The sequence below is a fragment of the Anabas testudineus genome, chromosome 3, assembly GCF_900324465.2.
Source record: "Anabas testudineus chromosome 3, fAnaTes1.2, whole genome shotgun sequence".
NCBI lineage: Eukaryota > Metazoa > Chordata > Actinopteri > Anabantiformes > Anabantidae > Anabas > Anabas testudineus.
Window position 1 is genome coordinate 3594687 of NC_046612.1, and position 18256 is coordinate 3612942.

Below are 18256 nucleotides of genomic sequence, written 5' to 3' on the forward strand. Positions count from 1 at the left end.
AAAAGAAAACAAAATGATAGAGGGTAATTAGAAAATCCAATAAAACGCTGCAAGGAGGGAATGATAGAATGTGAACATTTGGATTTCCTTCAAGTCATTCATCTGCATCTCATAACAGACTGGATGTGCTGGTCGGCTAATGACGGCGACAGATGCTTAATGCCTTCTTCACAATACTGACGCCATAAAACACAAGGCAAACAGGCGTCACCCTAAAGCGTTGTCTGTCAAGCCATCACCTTAACTACACTGGCAACAGCACAATGAGCGGAGGGCAGGAGGGAATGGTACAGGATGTGCGTGAACGTGCGAGAGAGGGGGGGAGACAACCTGGATGAATAAAGAGAGAAAGATTAATTGACACTCAGAGAATGAGAAAGACAGAATGAAAGTGTGTGTGTGTGCAGTAGACACAGAGCTGGCAGATGAATGAGCAGCCTCTTAGGTAAATGGCAGGGAGTATTGGACTGTCTGTCTGTCTGTCATCTTGATTAAAGGTACCACCAATACACATAATACACATACCTACCACAGCTAACATACCAACACAAACGCTCCATGATACCTGAGTTTAACATTTAGTTTGAGTAGAAAATATGAAGACAAGCTGCTGTTTTACAGCTTATGTGTTGTAAATGTTCCTCGTCACAGATTGTGTGAAATAAAGCCTCTACATTTGCCAGCTGTTTCACCTCTTGTTACCAGACCTTCACTAGTAACATCTTCACTACGGTGGGATATTAAACTCTTCCTCTGCTGCCAGTAAGGCCCCCCCCACCCCGCCTACTGACATAGAGTTTATCTTCCCGTCACAATGGGGACTCACAGTGATTGTTACTGAGTCTAAAAACACTGAGTTCTTTTCATTGTAATATGTCAATGTGTGTTTTACAGTCTATTCACCACTTGTAGGTTGAAGACAGGGAGTCTAGTGACTGATTTATTTCCTCCCACTGCAGCAGTTGATGATGTGAAGGATTCATGTTCCTCTGGATGTGGCTCCTGGTTAAGGTCCCTGCTCCTGGAGTCTGGTCTTCTGTTGTTAGAATGCTTGGTGCTTTTTAAATGTGACTAAGAGTCATCATTAATGTTATTAACACACTAAAGCTAAATCAGAACTCTAGAGTTGGAAAATCATTTGAAGAGTGTTTATGATTTAAGGTGGTTTGGTTATAGAGAGAGATCATGTGCAATAGTGTGTGTGTGTGTGTCAGCATACTTAAAGCAAAGTATCAGTAGAGCTCTCTGTGTCACAACATGTAGAGCAGGGGAAACACTGCTCCAGGTCCTTCCATTGACAGGTTGCATGCTTATTATCTGGTACTTGTTTGCATGTACATGCTATACGTGTGTGACTGACACAAAGATGAGCTGTGCATGATTACATGTCTATGTGTGTGTGTGGATGTCCTGTTAGCTGGAGTGTGTGTGTCATGTTTGTGTAACTCTGCTGGTGTGTGTGTGTAAGTGTCACACATCTGTTGCTGTGTGCAGTAATTTGCGTTCTCAGCTTGGCGTCCTAGTAATTATTCAGATGCTACCTTTTGCTCCGACATTAAAAGCCTTCATCTGGCTGACATGAAACAGCAGAGAACTCGATAAGGCTTCAAACGCTGCCTGCCGTCCAAAGAGAAGCGGGAAAGGTGAAGAGATGCATGGTGGGATAGATGGGATTGTTTTATTCTGGAGTTTTGCTTTCACACTGGTGTTATACAGTATCTCTGCTGAGACCTCACCAGAAAATGTGCGATCACTGAATTCTGAATTAATATTCTGAACCCGGTGTTGGAATAAATGATATGCATGCTGTACTGTGCTGTTTTGTTTAGATACTTCAGAGATGCTGGTGGATAGAATGAGAACGAGATGACGAGAGTAGCAGGTTGCTTCGTGGAAAATAATCCACACTGTTCTATCCACATTCAGTCCAATGGGTTTACACTGGAGAGGTGAGTCACATGTGGCCTCAAGCTTTGCTATTAACATTAGTTTTTTTGTAGAATCAGGTAAACATTATGAAAGAGAGCAGAGGAAAAAACTTTACAGGCCTTCTTAGAAGGTTTGTGTTGCACTTCATTTATCTTTGTGTAAGCTCCCACCTGCTGCTGCTGAGCACTTGACCACAGAAAGGTACATTTTTGGCTTCTACCTCTTGTCTCCTGGACCCTGTTGTTGGATGTCATTAAAGGATAATTTGCACTGACCACATCTGATTTAAACAAATTCCTTTTTTTTTTTTTTTGTCGCACAAATCCTGAGGTTTGGCCTCTAGATACTGAATTGAATCCAGATCAATTGGTCTTCTTCTATTCTCTACACAGGACTCTCTGTCTTTTTTTAAATATTTGCAAAATGTTATATTTGATCTGAATAAAAGTCGCTCTGTGACCCACTGAGCAATACAGGAACCCTGCACACAATTAAAATGAACTCTCTGGTATCAAATCAAATATTAAACCCAATGTGCACTTTAAGATGTTTTTTAGGGCACGCTGTGGGGAATCCATCTACTGGGTTCCCCTGACTAAAAAACAAAAAACTACAGATGAGCTGGAAATTAGCTAAAAATCCACACACGTTGTTTCTCATGAGACTGTGTTCCCTTTTTTTTTTGTCTTGTTATCATCACCGAAACAAGTCAGTTTGTCCGCACATCCATATTCATCATTTGTGTCTGCATGAATATTAATTCTGCCTTAAAGAAGGGTGCAGAAAAGCAAGAAAATAAATGAGGAAAAAGAAAATATGTCAAAGTATGTGCAATGCCGAATTCATGTCAGTTTCAAAGCCCATGTGTCTCTCTTCCTGTGGCTGACTTGTACCAACATGCTAATCAGACTCTCGCTGTACCCTGTTCTGGCTAATTGTCGACAAATTATCTCAACTGCAGAATAATGTATGCATGACACTTCACTGGTAGATACAGAGCAGCTATTCAAATCTGCTTCTGTTTCAACAAGCAGCTCAATGGCACCATAGAAATAAAGACGTAGGTGCAGTGTGCATTATTATGCACACTTGACTCTACACTGTTTTCCTTTCTCTCATCTCCTGTTCCCTGTTTTTCCACTGTTTATTGTCCATTTCTGCACATTTTTCTGCTTCACTTCTTCCACTGGTCTCATTTCTCACTTTGACTCTTCATCTTAAAGTTGCTAATGTCGCTGGCTCATTTTTCAAAAATTGAGTTTCAATGTAAGTTGAGGCTAATATTATTATCATTTCTTGACCAGAATTTAAATTAAAAGTAGCTTAATTACACTGCAATTGTCTTCAGTGGTTGAATTTCAGTTTAATCCTCTGGGAACTCACACAAGAAAAGAGCTCTGTGGGTAAATTTACTCGCTTATTACAACTAGAAAACCAGAGTGTGACGCGAAACAGAGCTGAAGTCAAACACAGCTGAGGAAGTAAAAACTGTTTTACTGTGAACAAAGCATTAATTGTAAAGTGCAAACGATCCAACAGTCTAGCCAACTTATCAGATGACTTATTTGGACTCTAATTCCTGACGACATGACTAAGTACATTCTCAGCCAAGGAAATTATTCATAAGACCAGTACATTAGAAATGGCTTCCACAAGAATAATGGAAGACTGGTATTTATCTGGGTCACATGACCATTCAGTTAATTCTTTCAAGTTTGAAACATTCTCAGAAAAACTACAAGATAAATAAAAATGACAGAATAACATTTCACACAATGGGGATGTTAAAGCTTCCTAAACAGTATTTCCCTTTCACATCTCTTTAGCTGAACGAATCTCGAGATCACACGGAGGATGCAACCGTCTGTCCAGTGGTTGGCAGGAATACACACACAATTTATGAACTTATCAATTATGCATTCACATTCCTGTGTCACTTTGTATTTATTATATTGTGTATTATAAATAAAGAGCGGCACAAGAAGACAAGATGAGGAGAGATGGCAGCCAGATGAATGGACAGAAGAGAGCTGGACTGTTGTTTGTGTAGTTTCTTTGTATGAGGAGGCGTCAAAACGTGCGTGGTTAGACTTTTTTTATTTTACTTTTTTATTATTTCACCCAAACCAGGCTCTTTAATGCCAAATTTCAGTCAAGACCTGAATTTTTCAAACCTGTGTGTTTGTCTGTATTAATTTGTTTAAGTGTGAGCCATCTGGAAACTGATCTGAGCCTGCCAGTGTTTACTAAGCTAAAATGCGCTGTCCCTCTGCTGCCTTTCACACACACGCACACACACACACACACTGATACTTGATTAATGAAAAAGTACATTAGAACATTTTGCACATCTGTAAACAATAGAATGACTTTTTGTCAACTTGACTTTTCACTTTCACAGTTGTTTAATTAATTGGTTCTGGAGATGTCCAGGTTGTTCTCTGGCATCTTCTTAAAAGAGGCAGTTCAGTACTTTATGTTTCCACGTGCAGCATTTCTCTGGTCCAGTTACACACAACTGAAAACAAAAGCTTTAATTTACTGTAAGCCCACTATAACTAATCTTATGGCCACAATGGGGCAGCAGAAACAAGTTATGAACACAGTATTGACATATCATCCCCTTTTAAGATGATCTGGTTTGCAAATTATACATCATGTAATTAGGAGGCAACATTACCATTCCCTTGGCATCATGTTTTGAAGATATACAGCGTGCTTGGAGATATATTTAGTACATGTCATATTAATCTTGGGTAGAAAAATGGAGATTGACAACCAAAATTTAATTACATAAATTGTTACTTCATATTCGTGTTAGTGTGGTAGTAGGACCTTTCCATGTAGTACTCCTTGATGGAAGCTTCTGCCTCATCCCCCATATCACAATACTTGTCACTTGTTCATCAATAGATTCATAACAGAAAGGTGGTACCTAATAAATATGCCATGATGGGCGCAACAAATCAGCCTTTGCCTCAGATTTATGCCCTTAATAACTCCATTTGGCATAACGCTGACACCTGCTCTGCCAGACAAAATGGAACTAAATATTTCAGTCAATGCCAACGCACGGAGAACTCTTTCTTTTCCCCTTGTTTCATCTTTGACTTTCCGACAGTGCTGCACACGGCCCCTCTCCTCATGCCCTCTACTAGACTCAAGTATTAGTATCTGTATCTTTCCCTCCGTCTCTTTCGCTTGCCCTCTTCTTTTTTTCTACAGTGGGAATCATGTGGCAGATCTCTTTTAGGTATTAGTTTATGGGCCATGACATGAGCTATGAATGAGAAACAACGGGAAAGACTTGAGAATATTAATCATGGAGCAACATATGGTAATAGATGGTTATCAGTTCCCTTACACTCTGTGATTAAGAGAGGGAGAAGTGGAGAGGGGGAGGAGAAAAGAATAAAGAGGAGAGAAGGAAAGACGAGAGATCGAGGAAGGAGGAAGAGGAACATATAGTTAAGGGAAATGACAGAAACAAGGCACAAGAGGAGGTGAACAACGGAGCAAAAGCTCAAACTAAAGTTTGGTTTGTTACTTAAAATCCTCACGTTTCCTTTATACCAACCTCTTCTATGTTCTGTATGTATATGTTTAAGTTCTTGCCTGTGTCTTGGTGTAGCAGCTGTAGTCTTCAACAATTTATGATTAAGCAAAGGGACAAGTTTGGATTTTTACATAGATTTGTTCCTGTAAGAAGAGACAAGTTAAAATAAAAAAGGATAACAGCCTACACTGTTTAGTCCTCACACTTTACATACTGATATTTTAGTCTTTCTGACTTTCTTTAACTGTTTGAATTATGAATTCATTCTTTTTCTTTTCCAAACACATTAAAAACCTCTCTAAGTGGGTAAAAAGAAGGAATTTAAATCTGGTCGAGACAAGCTCAGTGTTTTCCTATGTGTCTTTATTCCAAATCATATTATAGATAATCAGTAATTTTGTCTTCCCTGTCTTTAATTGAGCTCCAACTCTTGATGCCCTGCTCACACTCCAGCTCATGGATCCTGGAGGCTTCGTGTTCTTCACTGTCCTTCACTGTTCTTCACTGTCCTTCACTGTTCTTCACTGTCCTTCACTGTTCTTCACTGTTCTTCACTGTCCTTCACTGTTCTTCACTGTCCTTCACTGTTCTTCACTGTTCTTCACTGTTCTTCACTGTCCTTCACTGTTCTTCACTGTCCTTCACTGTTCTTCACTGTCCTTCACTGTTCTTCACTGTCCTTCCCCGTTCTTCACTGTTCTTCACTGTCCTTCCCCGTTCTTCACTGTCCTTCACTGTTCTTCACTGTCCTTCACTGTTCTTCACTGTTCTTCACTGTCCTTCCCCGTTCTTCACTGTCCTTCACTGTTCTTCACTGTCCTTCACTGTTCTTCACTGTTCTTCACTGTCCTTCACTGTTCTTCACTGTCCTTCACTGTTCTTCACTGTCCTTCACTGTTCTTCACTGTTCTTCACTGTTCTTCACTGTCCTTCACTGTTCTTCACTGTTCTTCACTGTTCTTCACTGTTCTTCACTGTCCTTCACTGTTCTTCACTGTCCTTCACTGTTCTTCACTGTCCTTCACTGTTCTTCACTGTTCTTCACTGTCCTTCACTGTTCTTCACTGTTCTTCACTGTCCTTCACTGTTCTTCACTGTCCTTCCCCGTTCTTCACTGTCCTTCACTGTTCTTCACTGTCCTTCCCCGTTCTTCACTGTTCTTCACTGTCCTTCACTGTTCTTCACTGTTCTTCACTGTTCTTCACTGTCCTTCACTGTCCTTCACTGTTCTTCACTGTCCTTCACTGTTCTTCACTGTCCTTCACTGTTCTTCACTGTTCTTCACTGTCCTTCACTGTTCTTCACTGTCCTTCACTGTTCTTCACTGTCCTTCACTGTTCTTCACTGTCCTTCACTCTCCTTCACTGTTCTTCACTGTCCTTCACTGTTCTTCACTGTTCTTCACTGTTCTTCACTGTCCTTCACTATTCTTCACTGTTCTTCACTGTTCTTCACTGTCCTTCACTGTCCTTCACTGTTCTTCACTGTCCTTCACTGTTCTTCACTGTCCTTCACTGTTCTTCACTGTTCTTCACTGTTCTTCACTCTCCTTCACTGTTCTTCACTCTCCTTCACTGTTCTTCACTGTCCTTCACTGTTCTTCACTGTCCTTCACTCTCCTTCACTGTTCTTCACTGTTCTTCACTGTCCTTCACTGTTCTTCACTGTCCTTCACTGTTCTTCACTGTCCTTCACTGTCCTTCACTGTCCTTCACTGTTCTTCACTGTTCTTCACTGTTCTTCACTGTCCTTCACTGTTCTTCACTGTCCTTCACTGTTCTTCACTGTTCTTCACTGTCCTTCACTGTTCTTCACTCTCCTTCACTGTCCTTCACTGTTCTTCACTGTCGTTCACTGTTCTTCACTGTCGTTCACTGTTGTTCACTGTTCTTCACTGTCCTTCACTGTTCTTCACTGTTCTTCACTGTCGTTCACTGTTCTTCACTGTCGTTCACTGTTCTTCACTGTTCTTCACTGTCCTTCACTGTTCTTCACTGTCCTTCACTGTTCTTCACTGTCCTTCACTGTTCTTCACTGTTCTTCACTGTTCTTCACTGTCCTTCACTGTTCTTCACTGTCCTTCACTGTTCTTCACTGTTCTTCACTGTCCTTCACTGTTCTTCACTGTCCTTCACTGTCCTTCACTGTTCTTCACTGTCGTTCACTGTTCTTCACTGTCGTTCACTGTTGTTCACTGTTCTTCACTGTCCTTCACTGTTCTTCACTGTTCTTCACTGTCCTTCACTGTTCTTCACTGTCCTTCACTGTTCTTCACTGTTCTTCACTGTCCTTCACTGTTCTTCACTGTTCTTCACTGTCCTTCACTGTTCTTCACTGTCCTTCACTGTTCTTCACTGTCCTTCCCCGTTCTTCACTGTCCTTCCCCGTTCTTCACTGTCCTTCACTGTTCTTCACTCTCCTTCACTGTTCTTCACTGTTCTTCACTGTCCTTTACTGTTCTTCACTGTCCTTCACTGTTCTTCACTCTCCTTCACTGTTCTTCACTGTTCTTCACTGTCCTTCACTGTTCTTCACTGTTCTTCACTGTTCTTCACTGTCCTTCACTGTTCTTCACTGTCCTTCACTGTTCTTCACTGTTCTTCACTGTCCTTCACTGTTCTTCACTGTCCTTCACTGTTCTTCACTGTCCTTCCCCGTTCTTCACTGTTCTTCACTGTCCTTCACTGTTCTTCACTGTCCTTCACTGTTCTTCACTGTCCTTCCCCGTTCTTCACTGTCCTTCCCCGTTCTTCACTGTCCTTCACTGTTCTTCACTGTCCTTCACTGTTCTTCACTGTCCTTCACTGTTCTTCACTGTCCTTCACTGTTCTTCACTGTTCTTCACTGTTCTTCACTGTTCTTCACTCTCCTTCACTGTTCTTCACTGTCGTTCACTGTTCTTCACTGTTCTTCACTGTTCTTCACTGTCCTTCACTGTTCTTCACTGTCCTTCACTGTCCTTCACTGTTCTTCACTGTCCTTCACTGTTCTTCACTGTTCTTCACTGTTCTTCACTGTCCTTCACTGTTCTTCACTGTTCTTCACTGTTCTTCACTGTTCTTCACTGTTCTTCACTGTTCTTCACTCTCCTTCACTGTCCTTCACTGTTCTTCACTGTTCTTCACTCTCCTTCACTGTTCTTTCACTCTCCTTCACTGTCCTTCACTGTTCTTCACTGTCGTTCACTGTTCTTCACTGTTCTTCACTGTCGTTCACTGTTCTTCACTGTCCTTCACTGTTCTTCACTGTCCTTCACTGTTCTTCACTGTTCTTCACTCTCCTTCATTGTTCTTCACTGTCCTTCACTGTCCTTCACTGTTCTTCACTGTCCTTCCCCGTTCTTCGCTGTCCTTCACTGTTCTTCACTGTCCTTCACTGTTCTTCACTGTCCTTCACTGTTCTGCACTGTTCTTCACTGTTCTTCACTGTCGTTCACTGTTCTTCACTGTCGTTCACTGTTCTTCACTGTTCTTCACTGTCCTTCACTGTCCTTCACTGTTCTTCACTGTCCTTCACTGTTCTTCACTGTCCTTCACTGTTCTTCACTGTCCTTCACTGTTCTTCACTGTTCTTCACTGTCCTTCACTGTTCTTCACTGTCCTTCCCCGTTCTTCACTGTCCTTCACTGTTCTTCACTGTCCTTCACTGTTCTTCACTGTCCTTCACTGTTCTTCACTGTCCTTCACTGTTCTTCACTGTTCTTCACTGTCCTTCACTGTTCTTCACTGTTCTTCACTGTCCTTCACTGTTCTTCACTGTCCTTCACTGTCCTTCACTGTTCTTCACTGTCCTTCACTGTTCTTCACTGTTCTTCACTGTTCTTCACTGTCCTTCACTGTTCTTCACTGTCCTTCACTGTTCTTCACTGTTCTTCACTGTTCTTCACTGTCCTTCACTGTTCTTCACTGTTCTTCACTGTCCTTCACTGTTCTTCACTGTTCTTCACTGTCCTTCACTGTTCTTCACTGTCCTTCACTGTTCTTCACTGTCCTTCACTGTTCTTCACTGTTCTTCACTGTCCTTCACTGTTCTTCACTGTTCTTCACTGTCCTTCACTGTCCTTCACTGTTCTTCACTGTCCTTCACTGTTCTTCACTGTCCTTCACTGTTCTTCACTGTTCTTCACTGTCCTTCACTGTTCTTCACTGTCCTTCACTGTTCTTCACTGTCCTTCACTGTTCTTCACTGTCCTTCACTGTTCTTCACTGTTCTTCACTGTCCTTCACTGTTCTTCACTGTCCTTCACTGTTCTTCACTGTTCTTCACTGTCCTTCACTGTCCTTCACTGTTCTTCACTGTCCTTCACTGTTCTTCACTGTCCTTCACTGTTCTTCACTGTCCTTCACTGTTCTTCACTGTCCTTCACTGTTCTTCACTGTCCTTCACTGTTCTTCACTGTTCTTCACTGTCCTTCACTGTTCTTCACTGTCCTTCACTGTCCTTCACTGTCCTTCACTGTTCTTCACTGTCCTTCACTGTTCTTCACTGTTCTTCACTGTCCTTCACTGTCCTTCACTGTTCTTCACTGTCCTTCACTGTTCTTCACTGTCCTTCACTGTTCTTCACTGTCCTTCACTGTTCTTCACTGTCCTTCACTGTTCTTCACTGTTCTTCACTGTCCTTCACTGTTCTTCACTGTCCTTCACTGTTCTTCACTGTTCTTCACTGTCCTTCACTGTTCTTCACTGTTCTTCACTGTCCTTCACTATTTATCACAATATTTACAGGTTTGTTCAAAGTTTACTGAAAACAAACTTGGACCAGTCAGTTGTTGATGAGGGCTCAGTTTCATCCCTCATTCCAACACTGGTACAAGGAAAATTACTCTAATAAAGTATTTTTTACATTACATTTATTATTTCTTTTGCATTTCGCTCTGATGTTCTTGTTATCAATAGAATAGAATAGAATAGAATAGAATAGAATAGATCTACACTTGGAGTTTCATTAAGTCTGTTTCCACTGTTCGGTCTCTTCCAGCGCTGCTTCTTGTGTCCCTGTGGCCGTTGGAGGCGCTCGACAGCTCGGCTGCACTAGTCGAGTAGAGCCGCAGTTAACAGACCCACAGAGTGAGGTATGCAAGACTACACCACTGAAACAAACCATAAAGAGTAATTTAATTTATTTGTAAAACACTAAGAGCTTCAGAATTTAAAGTAGTTTAGCATCGATGGCTAGCTCGTAGCTAGCCTAGCTAGTTAACGTTAATCCACTTTAGCTTGTAGCCGTTTGCTAATATTAACGTTAGCAGCGAAGTTAGCATTAAGTCAGTGATAACACTACAACACGTAATTAAGTTACTCTATATATAAAATAATATCTAAATAATGTAAGTTAAACAGTATCTACATGTTGACAATGTTAACTGTGTACGTAATGTAAACAGCAACATAACCTAAATAATCAACTTCACTAACTTAGCTAACCAGTCGTTAGCCTTTTTACTAACATTTTCTTGTTTTACATTAAGAAATAGTAAATATTTTCTGTAAGTACTGAATTTATAATTTATTCATAATTATATAGTTGCTCTAATAAGCAAGGAGACTCGGGCTAAAGAGTTAATGCTTCTTTAGTCATCATTTTATACAGTATTCTGCAGCTTTTTACAGCGTCTAAATTTGCAGAAACAATAGATTTTATTTTAAATTGAGGAACAAATAACTTTATATAATGAATGCAAACTTTTCATGCACATGTGATGAAAACGTATTAAGTGAAATTGCCTATCATTCCTCTTTCTTTGAAAGACATCATGGCAGACTACCTAACATCATAGTTCCTGTAAATCTGCATCAACACATTTCTGTTCTCCAATGAAAAGTGGTTAAACACTGATGTGTAAATAAGATAAGAGGGTATCCTGACTTTACACCCCACTGAAGCCGTGCCTGTGAAGCCCGGTGCCTCCTCCTGAGCTGTTTGGTGTATATTTATAGTAGATCCACCCTGGTCTCATCACCATGCGGCTGAATTATCTCATCGGACGCATTAATCCGCCGATTACATTTGATTTAATTTTCATAATAATTAAAGTGAACCATCACTAAGATTAAAAGCATTCGGCGTGTGGGTGTGTGAGCGCGTGGGGGGTAGCTGGATGGCTGCGTGTGCTCATAGATGAAAGCTGCTGTTGTGGTATTTGCGCAGCCAGAGACTCTTCTCTCACTCTCCCTTTCTCCATCTATTTGTTTCTCTCTGTTCCCCTGACCCACCCCCTCCTTCTCTCCACCTGCTCCAAGAATCCCGATGAAGTGATTAGATTGATAGATGCAAAAGGCAAAGAAGGAATGGAAGGAGTGGACAAAAATGATTAAATTAGCATATCACAAACGCCTCGCACGCGGCCACCCCTGGAAAACAAAATCCCAGGCTACCTCAGGCCTGCCGCAGTGCTGAAGAGCCCGGGACCTGTGAGTGTGTTTAAAACCCCACACGGCCAGATTAAAAAACCCAAAGCCTTAGCTGGAGACAAAGTAGGAGTAAAGCCTCCTGGTGCTGAGAGACAGTGTGTGTGTTATCTGCATTAGGTGGCAGCAAAGATACAGTACTCTGCTTCCCAGCCCATGGTGTATTTCTCAGTGAAGAGTGTGTGAGACAGAGAGAAGGACAGACAGACAGAGAGAACTGCAGTTACTGTGTGGGCTTCCTGTTTTTATAAAGTAACCCATTTACCTCAGATAGGACACATTAAAGTTGAAGGCAACCAATGCAATGCTTTCAAAATCAACACTCTAGTATTAGTAGTGAGGTATACAGGAAACATGAGAGAAGAGACCGGGGTATAACATGCAGCAAACTCCCATCCAGACCCGAACTGGCGACACATGCTACAAGCCATGTGCAGTAACCGTTAGGCTATCAAGACGCTCCTTTAATTCAGTTTAACATGGATTAACATGGTTTGGTCTCTACACAGCCAACACAGTGCTCAAGAAGAAGTGCTCAATTGCATTTAAGCATGCTAGCACTTAATACTTCCTTAGCTTTTTTTAAGTTAAGGTTTTTACTTTACTACTTAACTCCAAACAGAAGAATATATTTGGAGACACCCTAATGCACCATAATTAAATAATAGTAAAGGTAAATGTAAAGGATGGCGGGTTTTCTATGAAGAAAACAAAAAATCTAATAGCAAAGAAAAGTTTGTTTATATACAGTACATGCAAAAGTCTTAGGTCACTATTAAATTAGTTTTTATAATTTCACGATGACCATATTTTTTATTTTTTATTAGAAAAACTATAAACACAAAATGTGCACAAGATGAAGTAGCCAGATGTAGTAACCAGGTCGTTGTTGAACTTTTCTGGTCTTTCAAAGAAGAAAACTCTGTAGTGGTCGGTCACTAGTGTTTTTGTCATATTTTTGTATTTTTGTGTTTTTTAGTAGTATTTACATATTACATATTTCTTCATTGTATTCTAATAAAGAGACAAATAAAAAATGTACATTGGGTGATAATAGCATTGCCAAAATACAACTCTAATGGTGTTCTGAGACTTTTGCACAGTACCATAGTTCCTTTCTAAACCCAGTTTACAAAGTACTTTGTAAAAATATTTTGGCAAAAACAACAAAACAAGTAAGTTAAGGCACAATTAATCATACAAAATCACAATAATGTCATAAGAGAGCAAGCAAATACCTCAGTCTGTACCAGTATCGAATCCTAATAACCTAAGAGATCTTCCTGGTGTTCATAAAGGTGGTAGACGGTGCAGAACTTTAAAAACAAATGACATCAAACTAAAAATAATCTGAAACTAAGTTAACTCTTTGTATTTAGTATTTAGCAAACGAAAAACTTTTTGTCAGACATTAGTGGGAACCAGTGGATCAGGGGACAGGCAGAAATTGGGACACTGACTACAGTGATATGGAGCAGTGAAACTATGTCTGAAAACTAGGGAGCCTCTAATATTCATCACATTTAAGATTAAACGTACTCACTTGCATGGTGGCAGTTTCAGGCTTTCAGTTTCACTTCAGTCATCAATATAATGAACTAAAGCAATATCAAATGGATGCCTTTCAACCACTCCTCAAGGAGGGTGTATAGTTCCTTCTAGCAAAAGTATATTTTAATAGTGTTTACGTAATCAGTTATTTCAGTGTTGTCATATGTTGTCCACGGGCGATTGTCTTCTGCATAGTACACGGTCTCTTCAGTTGTGTAATAGAAACACAATACTGCCATGTATGAACATCTGACGTCCCTCTAGGAGGAGCGGAAACAACTGGTGCATTATTTGAAATTTACTCATGGTGCACATTGTGTTAACGCGCCACTAGGGAAAGACACTGTGTATTTGATGTATTGTAGTTAGGAACTGTGAAAAATTCACAGTAGTGCTGTTCAGAAATGGCATTTCTCTGACAAGTTGGAAAATTTGCCAATTCTGCATCCAATCCAATAATTGCAGCCAGAATCCCACCGACAGGGCAAGAGAAAACCCAGTGCACAATGAACTAATGAAATCAAACGTGCGGTGCGGTTTTGCATGTTAATGCTGGCGGTGGGTGTCGATAGCGTTTAAAGATGTCAGCAGGTGGATAGCGAGATGGATGGCCCTCTGCCTGCCTTTCACTTCTCACCCCAAGGAAGTTAAACAGCATCTGCCTTAAATAGAAAACTTCAATATCTATTTAGAGAAAGAGAGAGGGGGGAAAGATAGAAAGGGGGGATGGATGAGAGAAAGAGTTGGAGAAAAGGAGATTGGGGGAGAGAGAGGGAGAGAAAAGAAAGAGTTGAAATAAGGCAATAAGTCCCTGACCTCAAGTGCAGATTGCGATACATTGACACTGTTGTCATTTGTTAATCAATAGAAGTGCTATGCAGGCTATACATTTAATGGCGTGAGATTGGCAAACCTGTAACAAAATTAAGGGAAGACTAAGACCACAGCCTGTTTCTCTCTTCAGTCAATTTACAACCTCAATGACTTCAACAGTGCTGAGGGAAACATGACTTTGAGGCTCACATCGTTGCCACATGGAAATCCCTTAACTTCAGGTCTGGTTTTTAGCTTTTATTTATTAGTTAAACATTTCTACATACAGTAGACAAACACCATAATGTGATCTAAAAAATATATGTATGGCACATACAGGAAGTTAATGAATAATAATGAATAATAATAATAATTGATCTCCTTGGGTACATTTTGTGCATAGGCAGATTCTTTGAAGCACCATGGATTCGGCTTTCAGTGTGTTGTCCAGGGACACTTCAGCATGTGGCCAGGAATTGTGGGGAACTGGGAGTCGATCCACCAAGCTTGGGGTTCGTAGATGAATGCCCTACCAATAGTTACCTAATTGCTGTTATTTATATTGCTTAACATCTTACATTAACAATTCCAGTTACGTTTTAAGTCAGAAAAAAGCTAATTCGATAGGAGAAATTCGGTTGTATTTTAAGGATATGGTCCGTGTGTGTATGCGTGTGTGCGTACGTGTCATTGTATAGCCAATCCTCATTATGCTCCGTCTTCATTAATAACAGCTATGCTTTTTAATTTCTTATGCAGGGGCTAAATTAAATGTGTCATCCTTTAGAATAAATAGTGTACATCTCACATGTCCTCTCTCTCGCTCTCCCTGTCTTCCTCTTTCTGTTTCTGTCATGCACACACACAAACAGAGAGGCGCTTTGGGATAATTTACAGGATAAATAAAGCATTGCTCCAATTAGTCTTAAGTCAAATAAATTAGTCATAAATTCAATCAACTCCATTTTATGGGGCTGAGATTCATGATGTAGATTGCTGTAGAAATATATTCTCGAGGCAACTGCATTATATTAGAAGCAGGAAGTAAAGATGATATGATGCATGGTAATCACTGTTGTTATAGCACATTAAAGAAAAAACAGTGAAGGTACTCAAATCAGTCGGTGCAGTAACTACAACTTTACCTGAAGTTGAGTTTCTTTTCTCTGTAGGATTTGTAGTCTGTGTTGTCTGCACCTCCAGAACCAGGATCTCACGCTTTGTTTGTTTGTTTGTTTGTTTTTCTTTTCTTTTCAGCACACGTTGAACTGTTTATAAAAGAGTGTAAGCTACCACCAGAACTACTGGGACCAGTTCTTACTGGTACACACTCTACTCATCGTCGTCAGTTGTTGCCCCTTCCAGACGGTCAAGGACCAGAAATCTGTGATTTTGCAAAGCCAGCTTACCCCAGTTTAACCTTGGCAATAACTGTGAGTACTAGAACATCTAAAATGAAAGTTTCAATTTATTTCTGTGATGCCTTTTGTCGTACATTTCCACCAAGTCATTCAGGACTGATTGTCTCATTTAAAAACATTTCAACAAGTGCTCGGGATCAACCAAGACCCAACTAGTCAGAACTGACAGTATATATACTGTAATAATATTAAGTGTAGATGGGGGTGAGAGTCATGTTTTATGTGTGTGTTTGTTCTGCCTACACCAAAGTATCATCAGTGAGCCGGCGTCAGACTGCAGTTTTATTCTTTCTCTCTGTTGGTGCATTTATCTTTGAATTTATCTCTTCTCTGAAAGCATCACTTTGTCCTCTTGTTCGCTGCTGTTACGTCCTCAGATTTTTTTTTTTGCACCGTGCTCTTTTCACTCTGTCTCTCTTCCCATTGTTGGCCATTGTTCTCCTGCCTATTTCTCCTTTCTCCCTCACCCCCTTGCTCTTGCTCACTTCTGTTCTGTTCCCTCTGTGCTTGCTCTGTCTCTTGGGCCCTGACCTCTCGTTGTGACCCCTCAGAGCCACGGTGACTTTGATACACAGTACAGCCTAGTTGGTAGAAGTCAGTGCAGAGACTACAGATACAGTATGAGCTGCAAACTTTTTCTCTATAGTCAGCATAAAAGTACGTGTGTGAATAGATCCTGTTGCATGCAAGTCCTCCACCTCTCTCAGTGTGTGTGTGCGTGCTGGATCCTGTTGCATGGTAGTCCTCTATCAGTGTCTGCCTCCTGATCTGATTGATTGTTCTGGGTAAATTAGGACTGGGCGCTGGTGATGGGGACAGGAGTGAGTTACACCCTTCACCCCCGTCCTTGCCTTCCACCCTCCTCCGTGTCCCTGCTTTTATCATCTTCCTCCGTACCCTCGTCCTTTCCTTCACCTGTTCTTCCTGCGTCTTCCTCCTTTTCCATAGTCACTTCTTTTTGTCTTCCTCATCCACGTCACAGTTTTACAACTTCCACCCAATACTTGTGAACTTGATATTGAAGAAATGCTTGGAGGAAATCTCTTCAAATTTGGCACAAATGTCAACTTAGACTCAGTGATTTGAGCCATAGGTCAAAGGTCAAGGTCACACTGGCTTCACGTTCATCCAGTTCATGTGGCTCATTTGATATATGAAGGAATTACTTCCAGTTTGGTGCATCTGGTCCATTGGTGTCAGTGATGATTCAAGTTTAGTGATTTTTTTATTGGAACTAAATGGTCTCACTTAATTGAAATATTTACTCATACCCAAGTTGCTGACCATCTACTATTATTTTTATTTTATATAATTAGTACCATTATTACAGTCCTAGTTACTAAATGTTTTCATCTGTAGCTCGAAACTACTTCAGAGTTGTGTGGCATCGTTTCCTTTTCATTCTGGTATCTGCAAGAAACTCCAATGTAGTGGTCTCTCTTAAACTAAACCTGGCCTGATTGATTCCATGTACAAGCCACTGCTGATGTGATGCATTTCCATTGCTAATCAACTCCTGCTTTCTTATTTATGCATTTGGAGCATGGCATCCTACACAATTCAGTTTAAAATGAGATTTATGACATACTAAGCAAGAAATGTGATTAAAATTTCCTTTTCTTCTTCTTTTTTAGGAAACATAAGAAACAACAACACTGTGACTGTCGTGGGTTTCTTAATATCAGATTTGTTTTGACACTCCTGGTTATTGTATAAAATGTTATTAATGGCATTGTAAGGATCTTTCACTCTGCTGAAAATATACATTTAAACATAAAACACATGTACATAACGTACACCAAGTACAACCTGTACAAACCTAGACTCAACAACCAACTGAAGCAATATTCTCAATTAAAAAAACTTTGACTTTTGTCTGGGCCTTTAGTGTTGTTGAGTGTTTGTGGGGACAGAGAGAGAGAGACAGATAGAATACAGACTAGTGTACGCTGACCTATTTCTGGGAGGTGTTGGAAAAGAGTTATGTGTTGTTTCTTGAATTATTACTTTAAGCTGCTGCTGTTGGTCGCAGTGATTAACATTACCTAGCTCAATATTAATTCTCAGTCACAGTTTTGTTGTGTGCATTTAACTGAGCTACTACTTGTTTTGTGTCTCCTTGTCTCTCTTAAACATAGTTTTTACTCTTAAACTGCTGAATCAGTAATGGTGTCAAAAAAGCTGCTAGGAAATGTTGGGAAACTGGACCCCCCTCATCCGTAAATAGATGTTTGTTTCTGCTCTCTGTGTTTGTTTATGTTGCCTCTTTCTGGATCGGGCCTGCAGGGACTATTTTTCAGAAAAGACAGCTTCTCTTCTCTTCTCTTCTCTTCTCTTCTCTTCTCTTCTCTTCTCTTCTCTTCTCTTCTCTTCTCTTCTCTTCAGGACAAAATGTACTGGCAGTCCAATCCAGACTGAAAACCTACATACACTATTTTTTATTACTATTTGTCTTTTTTGTGACAGTGAAATTTAAGTGATTTCTGCTGCTGCTTTACAGTAAAGCTGTTTTCCTGCAGTAGGACTCTGGCTGACTGTCTGCAGAACGCTGGTGTCCTGGAGTGGCACATCAGTTT

At 40.5% G+C, this 18256-nt stretch overlaps 1 protein-coding gene across 1 annotated transcript in view; it reads left to right on the forward strand.

The window, feature by feature from the left end:
* The first annotated feature begins 15516 nt into the window (after positions 1–15516).
* esrrga (estrogen-related receptor gamma a) overlaps positions 15517–18256 on the forward strand; it is a 127621-nt gene continuing 124881 nt past the window's right edge. The window contains exon 1 of the mRNA XM_026378097.1: positions 15517–15692. The gene's annotated coding sequence lies outside the window, so the exon portion shown is untranslated. The remainder of the gene's footprint in view (positions 15693–18256) is intronic.